The 12,103-nt window shown below is 42.3% G+C and overlaps 1 long non-coding RNA gene across 2 annotated transcripts in view; it reads right to left on the bottom strand.

Moving 5' to 3' along the window:
* Positions 1-67: 67 nt before the first annotated feature.
* LOC107310797 overlaps positions 68-12,103 on the bottom strand; it is a 385,718-nt gene continuing 373,682 nt past the window's right edge. Inside the window, exons 4-6 of one of the 2 annotated variants that reach the window (XR_001553730.2) lie at positions 4,130-4,235; positions 3,236-3,312; positions 68-171 (exon numbers count right to left, since the gene is read on the bottom strand). This is a non-coding gene — a long non-coding RNA (uncharacterized LOC107310797). The remainder of the gene's footprint in view (positions 172-3,235; positions 3,313-4,129; positions 4,236-12,103) is intronic. The other variant, XR_001553731.2, reaches the window with a different exon arrangement.

The following is a 12,103-nucleotide window of genomic DNA, read 5'->3' on the forward strand; positions in this document are numbered from 1 at the left end:
CTTCCCTTCCCTTCCCTTCCCTTCTCTTCTCTTCTCTTCTCTTCTCTTCTCTTCTCTTCTCTTCTCTTCTCTTCTCTTCTCTTCTCTTCCCTTCTCTTTTCTCTTTTCTCTTCTCTTTCTCTTCTTTTATTTTCCCTTCCTTCTTTTCCAGGGAAACAAAAGTTATAATTCCTGCAAAAGAGATGCAACAAACCTGTCAAGTTGTGAAACAGTTAACTTGAGCGTTTTACTTAGAAAGGCTGACAAATTTTCTTCACTTCAAAATATCATTAACACCAATAACACATTTGCCCAAGCCTATTTCTAAGTTGTAAAAAAAGATTGCTACAGATTAAGACCCTTGATATAATGCTATAAGCTCCTAACAATGGTATCTTTTATAGTGAAGAGCAACTGCAGACACAAATTGCCCCCTTTCCTGCACCTTTTTCACAAAAATCAATATTAAAGTAGTAGCTGCCTTAACTCTCCTATAGACTGTATGAGAAAAAACCACAGCCACGCTTAGGACAGTTTAGGTCAATAAAGAATCAATAGTGTGGTTGAATCTGTAGAAAGATAAAAGACTGCGAACTCACTACAGTGTGCCCTATTGTTTCTCTCTATTTTGAAAAGAAGCTGAAGCTCCTCACTTTTTTTTTTCAAGCTAGCAATGAATTTCGCGTTTGCAGAAAGTGAGGGAGGTCACTGCGGGCTGCATGTGGCTTCAGTGTCTGCAGACAAGGGGTCTGATCTTGTTCACCCACACCTCCCATTTAGTTCAAGGGGAGCCCAGGGAAGCAAGAAGAATGCAGTGCTGGGCCCCCAGCAGACTGGAAACCAAAACACTGTAGTGCGCTTCCATCAAGCCCAACTCATTTATTAACTATGGAGAAACTACCCATAAAAACTCAGCGGTGGAAGGGGTCCTTATCGTGATTTCTAGCTCCCTGTCCATTAGGAAGAAGGGAGCTGATTTCAAGCAGAGAAAGCTCTCTGATATATTTGGCAATTGCCAGACACGTAGATCCTACTTACAGCTGAAGTCAAGCTCACCTTCCACATTTCACATTGTGATTTGACCAGATTTGAACCCCCAGTGAAAAAAAGCACAGCTTCAGAGACAAATAAATAACTCGATAGACATACAAGCTTGCACACGCACACACCCCTACACACGTGGCTGGGGTCTGTGTGCCTCTGCTACATCCCTGCAGTGCACTGTGCACTGTGTTTCTTTTATAATCCTGAGAACTGCAACCATATACCTGTCTGGAGAGCAACTGAACATGAAAAAATATTGGTTTGTGTGGACTGGGGAGCTCAGATAAAAACAATTTATGAGCCCAAATCTTCCAAATTCTTTACTTGAAGATACACTTTGTTATCCTACAAAGGGCAGCCTCTAACATTTCCCAGCTTACAGCAATAGCTTCTGCTCACAAAAGCTCTGAGCAAATCTAGATAAAACTGGGACTACAGCTCTTTACAAAAATTGGGAAGTACGTGGGTAGCAACAGAGAAGAGAGACAATTTTTTATGCATTTGTCTTATGAAAGAAATGGCTGCTTGCTTAAATGCTTGGGCTCTCAATGCATAGAAATTCCATCCTGCTCTAGGTAGGATCAGAAAAAAATAAATGTGTCTATTTTTATACAGTAGTCTGAACTGTTTGGAGCTACAAGATTCACTAACAAACAGCTAGTAACCCAAATATCTTACGTAATGAGTCAGTGCAATTGGATTACTGAGTTCAACATGTCCTGTAACAGGATTTTTCTGCTAAATAGTTTGTTTATTGCTATTATTATTATCAGGGTGAAAATCTTTTTTATTATATTGTCTAACTTTTTTTCTACAGCTCCACATCATGCTGACCTTCCACTCTCCCTCTGCAAATAGTGGCAAAATGGAAAATGGTGGCACAACAGAGCCAGCCTTGGCACTGCTGATAAATGAGTTTCTGAGATGTTCCCAGTTTGGAGAATTCCTTCATGGCACAGGGAAGGCTGCAAACATCCACTCTTTGCTCTAACCATAGTGTGGTGACAGAAGAAAATATGTACCACGAGCAAAGGAGATAAGCACTGTGGAAAGGCCTATCTATAGGAAGTGATTTTTGAATATTCATCACAGGATTTTTCAGAAACAAACTGCAAAATTTCTGAAGTTCAACCATTTCATCTTGAGAGTCACAGATATTGATTTTTCTGTGTGGAACCAAATCTTCTTCTGTCTTGTGTAACTAAACTGTGTTTTATTGCATTACTCTCTCACCTCATTTTCACTCTGCCCATCTTTTTCCCTAAGCACTGGCAACACTGCTCATCCTTTCAGAGCATTTTTGCAGCTGGTTTATGAGTATCCATACTGAACTTATCAGACTATTCCAAACTGAAGGTGAGCCCCCAGTGCAGCTCTCCCTTTGGCTTTCTGGAGCTGCCTGACAATGTGAGGGGCCCCGCACCACCCATCCGCATGCTGTGACCCAGGAAAGTTTGGGCAGGGAGGTGCAGTACGGATTGCCAAGCATGGTGCAGCTCTACAGAGAACTTCAGACATACAAGACTTAGCGATGAGAACTGAGGAAGAAAAGTGAAGTGCATTGCCCTCTTTTTGGTCTAACGACTCAAAGATATGCTCAGTGTGTAAATAGCTGGCGTGGGCTAAGATTTTAAGGCCCTCCAGTTGGCTGTTACCACCTATTGCAGGTAACTTAATGCCCACTGAAAGCAGTCTGTTGGCTTCTGTGCTGAGGCAGCCTGGGGAGTCATCACGCATTTCCCACCCAGCTGGGTTGCTGTGCCAGTTTGTTTCCAACAAGGTGTGTGCCCCACTTCTAGCTGAGGTTTGCTTTTGGGTCAAAGTATGGCTTTAGTTCTGAAAAAGACTTGTTTTCCTAAGCAAGGCACTAGCTTGTTTTATCAAGATGCAGCAGCCAAATGTGTTGCTTAATTCCAACCTCACCAGAGTGGCTCGTGTAGTAAGCTCAGAGAAGGGAGCAGGCTCTGAGTAACCTCCTCTGTAGGTTGCTCAGTCACCAGCAGAACAATGCCAGGACTAATCCTTCTCTAACTGCCTTCAATAGCACAGGGTCAAACACGGCGCCACTATCTTCTGGTTTGATTTACACAGGATAATAAAATCAGGACTTCAAATTAGCATGCAGACATCAAGAACCATTTTCCGCCCCCCCCCCCTTTTTTTTTTTTACCCCTAACAGGATCTCTTACATTTCTCCTTTCATTTACAGCACCTTTTTGAGTCGGTTCCTGAGATGCAACTCTATGAGCTGTGTACTGGCGTACATGGCATGCTGATCCCCAATACAGCCTGTGTGAAAAAATAATTCCAGACTTACTTGACTTTTGTAAAAGGCAAAAACAACAAAAAATTAATCTTTACACAAACAACCCAAGGGAACGTTTAGTGGGACTTTTCAATCTATTCATGATTTGTAATTCCCAGCCCCCCAAAGTTTCCATGCCATGGCTAAATACCTAGGGACTCCATATGTTGAGGGAACAAGGCAGAACCAAAATGAGCTGAAAAAAGAATGCGTTAGATTCAAACATGGGATAAAACAGTACCCAAGGAGCCCTTGCTTCATTTTCTCTACCTGGAACCATGGGACAGTGCTGCCATCTCAGTCTCACTCATGTGTGACATTTATTTTGAATATGACAGTGGTGGTGACCTTGTCATTAACCGATGCTGCTAGCAACATTTCAGCTTTCATAACTCAGTTAATTTTCAAGACACTGGTTACTGAACCCCCACTATAATTTCAATATAATTAAACCATATTAAAAACTATAAAAAAAATCAAGTCACCTTTTGAACAAATACCAGCTGATGTTTAACTTGAATTCACTAAAGCAAGGAAGATTTTGGTTGTGATTCAACCAGTATTCCTTAGCTCTTGTTGCTATGCATGGCACTTGGGCGTGCACACAACAGCTTAGGCATAGGGGGAAAATGTTCAGTCATAATGCTCAGGAGCCAGGGACTGACCCTTATGCCGTGGCTGTGTTATATGCTTAAGAAATAACTAGTTAAAGCTATGCTCGCTTCACTGCCATATCCACACCCTCAGGTTGAGAGAGTGAAGCCTGTGCATCTTCTGGAGCATTCTCTGGTATGGGTTCACCTGGGGCTGGGGAAGGTATGGATGGAGAAAGGCAGATGTCATCAGTCCATTTCTTTGTTCCACTGGAACCTTCTCAGAAGCCAGTTTTCTCCTTGGATTTGCTCTTCTGGAGAAGCACAAAGCAGACAGGATGTTGAGAGCAAGATCTCCAGAAGGGTCAGACTCCAATCTAGTAGATGGTCAAGTGCAGGTGCTGACTTAGGGCAGCAGACTGTCCACAGGCAATCTGCCACTGCCTGCAGCTGACATGGTAAGTACAGTCACGGGTCTGTGTGCCCATATGTCTGTGGTGCAACGCGTCTGCAAAGCTGGGGGAAACATATTGCCCATGCCTTTGAAAACCTGATCCTAATCTCATGTGCTTAATGCGCTTAAGTTCCTTTCTTTCCTTCTGCATTTTCCCCCCCTCTGTTATTGGCAACAACTGCCAAAAACATGAGAATGTAACTAATTTCCTGGTGGATTTGTCCTCTCCTGCTTGGCAAGGATAGCCATTTCCTCCCTCCATTTTGTTCCCCAGAATCACCAGCACACTGCCTACGCTTTGCACAGAGGATGACTGGTGCCTTTTCTTCATGGTCTTTTCCACTATCCATGCTTCCTTGTTTCCTGCACTTGTCTGGGAATGTATTGTTAAGCTGAATTCAGTAGAGGTTCTTTATGGAACAAAATGGTCAGGTTAAAACTTATCCAAGTGTTTGTAGCTCAGAAATCAACTCCTTTCAGCACTTTGTCTGAGCCTCTCCCACAGACTTCACAAGAAAACCTGTTGCCATGGTGTGACTACATGCTGCCAACACAACAGCTCTGCCATGGGCAGGGACACAATGGGGAAGGGACGTCAGCCTTGGAGGTATAGACCTATATAGCAGGAGAGGAAGGAGGTGGAAGGGGGGTGAGGGGGGGTGAAGGGGGGAAAGGAGAAGTGAAGAAGGCATCTCTGCAAGGCAGATCCATGATGTGAGGGAGGAGACGAGATGGAACTTGGTGACCAACCAGAATCTGCAAGGGAAGAAGGCTGGTAAAAGCAGAAATCATTAACAAGTTCAAGGGAATATGGACTGACAGAGGCAAAGGAGGTGGATGCATGGCAAATGGAAAGAAAGGGAAGGTGGAGAGAGAAGACCAATGCTGCAAGAGCCGTGGAGCTGATCTCTGATGTCCTTCTCCTCTCAGCCTGCCATTTATTCTAAGTCTTTCTACCAAAACCAGATTTCAGTCATTTAATTTCATCCCTGCTTGAGATATGAACCTCAAAAAAAGCTTGCTTGAGGGAAAACTGAGAGCCTACAAATTCAGCCCTCAGAAAGTTGCAGTGAAATTAATACTAAAAAAATGTTTCATTCCTGTCATCTGCCTGAAATTTGGAAGATTAGAGTTGTAGCTGGTACTTCAGAAAGGATACAATTATTTTTCAACTGATAAAAGTCTTATTTTTGCATCATGTCAAGTTTCTCCCCAAAAACAGCTTTTCGTGGCCAGGCAGTATGTGATCCCTGTAAGAAAAGATCTGTGAGAATACACAGGCGTGCTTTAAATACACTGCTGCTAGCAGATGGACTTCAGCAACACGCCCAAGAAGACAGAAATTGGAGAACCGAGTTGGATTCAATTTAGAAGAAGATGTGAAAGTTTCAATTAACACAATTCTGCATGATTTAAAGAAAATATTCAGGAGTGGTATTTATTTAGCCTGCAGCCAAAGTCCATTACTGAGAATTGCTCTTAATTAAAATTGTGAGAGGTTGGGAATATCCACTCCTGTCACGATTCTTTCACCTACCAAAAGAACTACCAAGCTTGCTGAGCCTCTGGCATTCCCAGGCTGGTTAGAAAAATGGCTGGATGATAAAGGTGTTATTTTAAACAAGACAGTCTAACCAGTAACACACAGAAAAAAAAACATTACGAGTAAATGTTAGTGCATTTTCAGCATCCCCAAGAGTATATGAGAATTAACAAAAGACAAGAAAAAAAAGGGTTTGAATATGGTTCAGATAAACTTGGGAAATACCAATATTTAGGACCCTGACATACAAAAAATGTGGCTCTCCTGCAGTTCTTATTTCACTCCCAGTTTCTTACTGTTTTAAATATCTGTGCTCAGTGGCAGAAACTTGTAGCAAGATAGCTAGGCAGGAAGGAAAAAACAAGTGGAAAATAATAAAAAGGAAAAGCCTGAAGTTCAGCGACTTAAACTCCTAAGAACAGGCTCAGTATAAGCCTAATGGGAGCTCGAGTCATTTCATCTGTTCCTAATTGCTTTCCTCACTCCTGGAGAGAGCCATTGTCATGTAAAAGAATGGAAGCAGTCCAGTAAACCAAAGCTAGTGATGCTGTGGCTGTGCTTATACCTAACCCAGAATTTAGCTTTTCACAACTATCTGTCCAAACCAAACTTGCAGTTGTATAGTCACAGTACAGGTTAATAACTTCTGGTATTGGCTCAGGTTCTCTTTTGATTCCCCTCACCCCCCCCCCCCCACAGACTTTCTTTTTTGGATAAGTGATCTGTAATAAGGATGTATGAGTGACCCAAGGCTTTACTACAAGGCTGCAAGAATCTGCATAGTTTTACAGAGAGGAATAAATATGAAAGGTAAGCAGTGCCTTGCAGGGTAAGACAAAATTATATTCATGGGGATGACTGCTGGAAAACATGCACTCGAATTCTGGAGAAAATTTAAGGAGCAATAAGACATTAAAGAGAGGTAGAGGTAGGAGCCTTGAGTCTTATTAAACAAAAACAATCATAGTATCCACATTTTTGTAGTCCTACTGTGAAGTTCCAATAAACTTTACCCAAAGAAACCTCCATAACACTCTTTACCCAGCTCCATGGAAAATGTGAAGTGATTCCAGAGATCGGCTGACTCTTTAATACCTGGTGTAGTAGTTAAAAAGGCCACTTTCTTCTTCTCTCTCACACTCTTTTTTTTCTTCTTCTTTTTTTTACTTTTACTGCTAACCCATTAAAGAAAGAACTAGTTCTAGTAATAAAAGGGAGCTACATTCCCACAGGGAGCTGGGGAATGGTGCTTCCTGTGTACCCTTAGTGCTCTTGGCAGGGGTACTTGTAAAGAAGGTGATGCTTACTCACAGGGAAGAGAACAAAGTATATCTTGTTGAATGGAAAACAGAAACTTCCAAATACAAAAAGGAATTTCAGCAAGTTTTATTTCTCTCTTTCATAGTCCTGACATCATATTCCTCCACAGTGACATCACAGCTCCAACATAAGAGCTTCCAGTACCCAGTGCCTATGAAGCCTTACAGAGCAACAGCATTTGGCACTTCTGATCATTATTCAAAACAGAGATGCTGATGAAGCCTAGACCCCCAGAAGTAGACCTTCCTGCACAGCTGAATTCCTGTGTGCTTACAAACTGCTATTCAAAACTTGCGAGGAACATCTTACTAAAGTGCCTGGGGCTGGGAGAGTTCTTTTGACAGAAGGAGGTCAGAAATACAGTAGTAAAAAATGCATGACTGTATTCAACCATTACTATTTTATTTTTCCACCCAGCGCCACCAGTCACAGCTTTGGGGAATCCCAGCTGGGATGGCTCCACCCAGCACACTCAGGGAAGGTGCTTATTATTTTAGTCCTATCTTTTTTGAATGGCATCATCAAACTTCAAGGCAAACCAACCGGTATACAGCATAAGCCCTGGCTTAGACTAGATTTACCCTGATGAAACAGAGAGCAGAATTTTGTCTGCCTCTGTTAAAGGGAAATGATCTTCCTAGCGATGGAAATTTGCTTGTCTCTGATGTATGCTAGTAAACAGATGCCATTGCCATTCCTAGTTTAAGAGAGAAGAAGCCAGAGCTAGGAAAGAGCTTCAAAGAGACTGAACTGTCTCTCTTACCTGTAGGGATATGATTATGTCTGGCAGAGCTCTGGGGAAGCAGCTCTCACCACTGCCAGCAGCAGTCCAGAAGCACTCGAGAGCTATGAGCTCTTTTCCCCAAACTGCCATATCCTTCCTGAACTGGAGCATTCATCCAACAGCTACAGATACAGACACACAGAGGTCCCAAATCACCAGGAGGCTGGAGATCTTAACTGCACCCTGTGCTGGCAGGAAGCCCTCTGTCTACACACACAAGGTGAAGGAAATGCCCTACAATTATTCTGCACCACACTCAGACGGACTGGTGGTTATGATGCTCTACCAGTCGGCACCATCATTTTCATGGCAGGTTCTTTTCTCGCTGAGATTCACAATGTACTGGTGAGAAAATATGGAGCTTACCTGTAAAAAGTCTGTGTTGACAATAAGTAACAGCTGTTGCTATTTTAATACTATCTCAGGGCTCATATAGATGTGACATCACACAGAACTAAGGCTTGGCCATTTGATTTTACTGCCAATATTCCTTAAACATTGGGGATTTGGTTACAAATTTGTGTGGTGTGTGTGTGTCAGAAGAAAACCCACAACTGGAAACTTCTGTGCAGTTTCTTCCCCTTGTAGCAGTTCAGTGAGCCATAAACTGGTTTCATTTTGGAATTAAAACTCATATTCATATTAAGCCAAAGAGAAGGAAGCGTGTCACTATGTGAACTTATTATATGTCTAAACAAAAAAGAGTTCTGCAATCTGACTGGTAAGCCATCAGGCAGGAGGAAGCGGGGATGGTTGCTATTCTAATTTCAAACTGCAGGGTTCCCAGGTGTATTGTATAGGATTTCCTGTAATTTACAGGCAAAACAAGCGGGCTACAGGAAAATGTTTGCCACACTGTACATGTGTATTAATTACACAGCAGGACAAAATTATTTCTTTGTGATAGGAAGGGATGTGATCTACAGGCGAACCATTAAACTGATGTGGAAATGCAGACATTCCTCAGCCACTGAGGAGGGCTGCTGCATTCAGGGAAGTAAAGCTCACCCTTTGCATTCCCAGGTCTGCATCTGAGAGCACCACAAAGTGCCAGGCTCTGTGGGTGTGGGCAAGGGGGGTCTCCCCTTACGCAGTCTCTCTGGCATCCTTGCTGCCTCCACTCTCCTGTGGGGGCTCCTTCCAAACTAAGTTCCTTCAAGAGAGACTCCCCCTCTAGTGAGAATGGAGGAATTTCTAGATCTCAGATGTGTATTGTTCAATACCTCCCTAAGCATCATGTAATAATACAATTGAGTTTTTACTAGGATCATTGGATAGCTATCATTCTTTCAACTACCACTGAGCTCTGAGAAGGAATCACTTTTCATTACCACAGGTTAGAGCAATATGAAACTAGTCGGAGAGAGACAACACGGCACATCACAGCCTCTCTTAAAAAAGATGAGGGAAATTCTTTTTAGATATGTAATCAAGGCTTGAGACATAAAGGGATATGAGAGGAATAAATAAAATATTCAGACGTCCTTTCCCAAGACCAAATTTCATCTAACTGTACAGGCTTGTTCTCACTGTGAGATGAGCAATTCTCTTTACGCTTGTGCTCACATGCAGTTTCTGAAGCCGTTTACTGTTGTTTCTTTCCTGCCTTGTATGAAGAAGAAATCTCACCTTCCACATGCTTTCCTGAGTTAGACTGCATGTGTTCAGGTGTTTGGGGGGAAGAAGCCCAGAAACACAGTTTTGTATGACTAAAGCATTCCTTAAAACCTAAAACCCTCAGTCCAAAACCTCTTCCCATATTCTTCAAGGAATAAGTCCAGGCTGGGGCTAAGGATCAGATTACAAAAGGCTTATCTGCAGATGACCCGTGGGCATGTAATCATGTCCAATTTCACCATTATGCAGTTAAAAGGTACACTTCAGCTGCACTGCAAGTTAATACTTCTTTTCTTGGCCAAGGGCAGAACAACTGCCCTGCACCAGGACACTGGGACAAGGCTGAAGAAATAAAGTGGCCCCACCTTCCGAAAGGTGCTTGGCTTTTTCTCAATTAATCAAATAGCAGGCAAAGCCAAAAGAGAACAGGCATATAGGATACCCAGTTGGCTTACCCGAAGGATCCATATAGCAAACAGCAGTAAGGTTACAGAAATATAACAGATGTCTTCCTTCCTACCTCTCCAGTAAATTTTATGCTCCTGACAAGCACAAGTTTCTGAGCTCAAGAACACAGTACTTTAATAGCTGGCTGAAATTGTATAACCTATCTGGATAAGGAAGGAGAGGACAAAAGCTGGTGGATGAATCAGGTACCTGATGGCCCACCAACCTACGGCTGCGAGTCAGCCAGTGGGCAGAGAGACATGGAGTGAAGACCAGGCTTCAGTGGATGCTACCATGTTGTGCGGACATCAGAACAGGAGCCAGTTCCTGGGTCGTCTTCACTGTGCACATGGGGACCGATGGTTTTTGTGGAGTGAGTGGGGAAATGATCTGAGGACACGCCCTGGTTCAGCTAGCTCTACTGCGAGGAGAGCAGTACAGCCGAACTCTGCAGAAAATAGCATCTCCTTTATTTGCTATTCTGTTGGTAGGACACAAATCTAGATCCATGTTCAAATGCTACAGTCTTTAATGGCCTCCACAATTTAATGAAACTTTAATAAACATGACTCTGACTGTTCCAATTCAGTCCTTCTTTTTCTGCATACAGAAATCCCTTTAACGGGAGGTCATTCTGCCATCATCTCAGAGGCATTTTCCCTTCCTCTTCAAGACCAGGGGAAAAATGTTGCTGAAAATTTCTAGAGAAAATAAGAGTTTAATTTCTTGGAGGTGTTTTGTTGACAAGAAAATAGAAAGCATGTGTCTCTGCTTCCCTTATTGTACTTCCAAGTAATGAAAGTATTTAAGGAGGTACAATTATGGACTTGGCAAGCACCTGGGGCTCTTGGAACTGCTTTTTCACACTGAATAAACACTGCAGTTAATCTGTTTATGTTACATTGCACTGGAAAACTATCTCCAAGAAAAGGCTATAAGTATGTCTTTATTTTCCACTCCTTTTCCTTGTTTTGAATGTTGTATTAATAATTTGTTCGAATGATTTGATTCTTCTTCTTTATCTCTCTACTCACAAGACAGCCAGTCAAAAGCAATTTTTAATTAACAAAGACATAAACCTAGGGATTACTGCACTAGGTCAGACCAATGATCCATTCTGATTTTGACAGTGGCCAACAGGAGATGCTTCAAAGCAATGTGTAGGAAGCACTGTAAGGAGCAATAGCTGCATGACTTCATGCGAGGATGTGAGGTTCTTAATGCACACATCTTACTGCTTGCTCACACATCAGCCCTTAGAATTGGCACCCCTTCATTTGAACAAACGTGCAATAAAAATGCATAAGGACCATTCTCATTATGTTTGTTCACGTCAAATCTGATATTTCATATCAGTTTTTAAACCCAGCCATCCCTTAGAGTCAATTACACCTCGTGGCAGTGATTTCTGTAATTTAAATAAGCAGTTTGTGAAACCCAACCCAACAAAAAGCCCCAGACCAACTCTGGGGCTGAGCTAAAAACAAGCTCCAAGTGCACTGTGCAGAATTTACTGTGTTGCCCTGTGGCTACTGAACCTTAAAGCAGAATCACCGTGTCCTGTCCTGTGTTGCTCGCAGACCCTGTAAAAAGGTGGCCAAGAATTTGAACACACAGTTAAAAGATTTTGTTCTAAAGTCCATAAAATTGCTCACTGCATCCTTTTCTCCCATTTTAGGCTCAAATCTGGTAGCTTCATTTGAGAGTAACAGAGAGAGAGCACAGAAGTTACTAAGAGCCCTTTTATTGACTTCAGATGGCATTGTATCGGAATTGGTGTTTTTAAAATGGAGTCAGTACAAGCAGGCAGAAACCGTGTGCCCATAAGGTTAAAGAAAAGTGTGTGCGTTTAAAACACTGAAGAAACTGTTCTGAGAACAATTCATCTTTCTGAAAATATGAACCCTATGATGCTGCCAAGGTCAGGGAGAGCTGTGATAATTTAGTATGTAAGTGCTAGTCATACAGCACAATGCCACATTATTTAATTTTGTAACACATTCATACAACTGCCTGA

The sequence above is a fragment of the Coturnix japonica genome, chromosome 3 (genome assembly GCF_001577835.2).
Source record: "Coturnix japonica isolate 7356 chromosome 3, Coturnix japonica 2.1, whole genome shotgun sequence".
Lineage (NCBI taxonomy): Eukaryota > Metazoa > Chordata > Aves > Galliformes > Phasianidae > Coturnix > Coturnix japonica.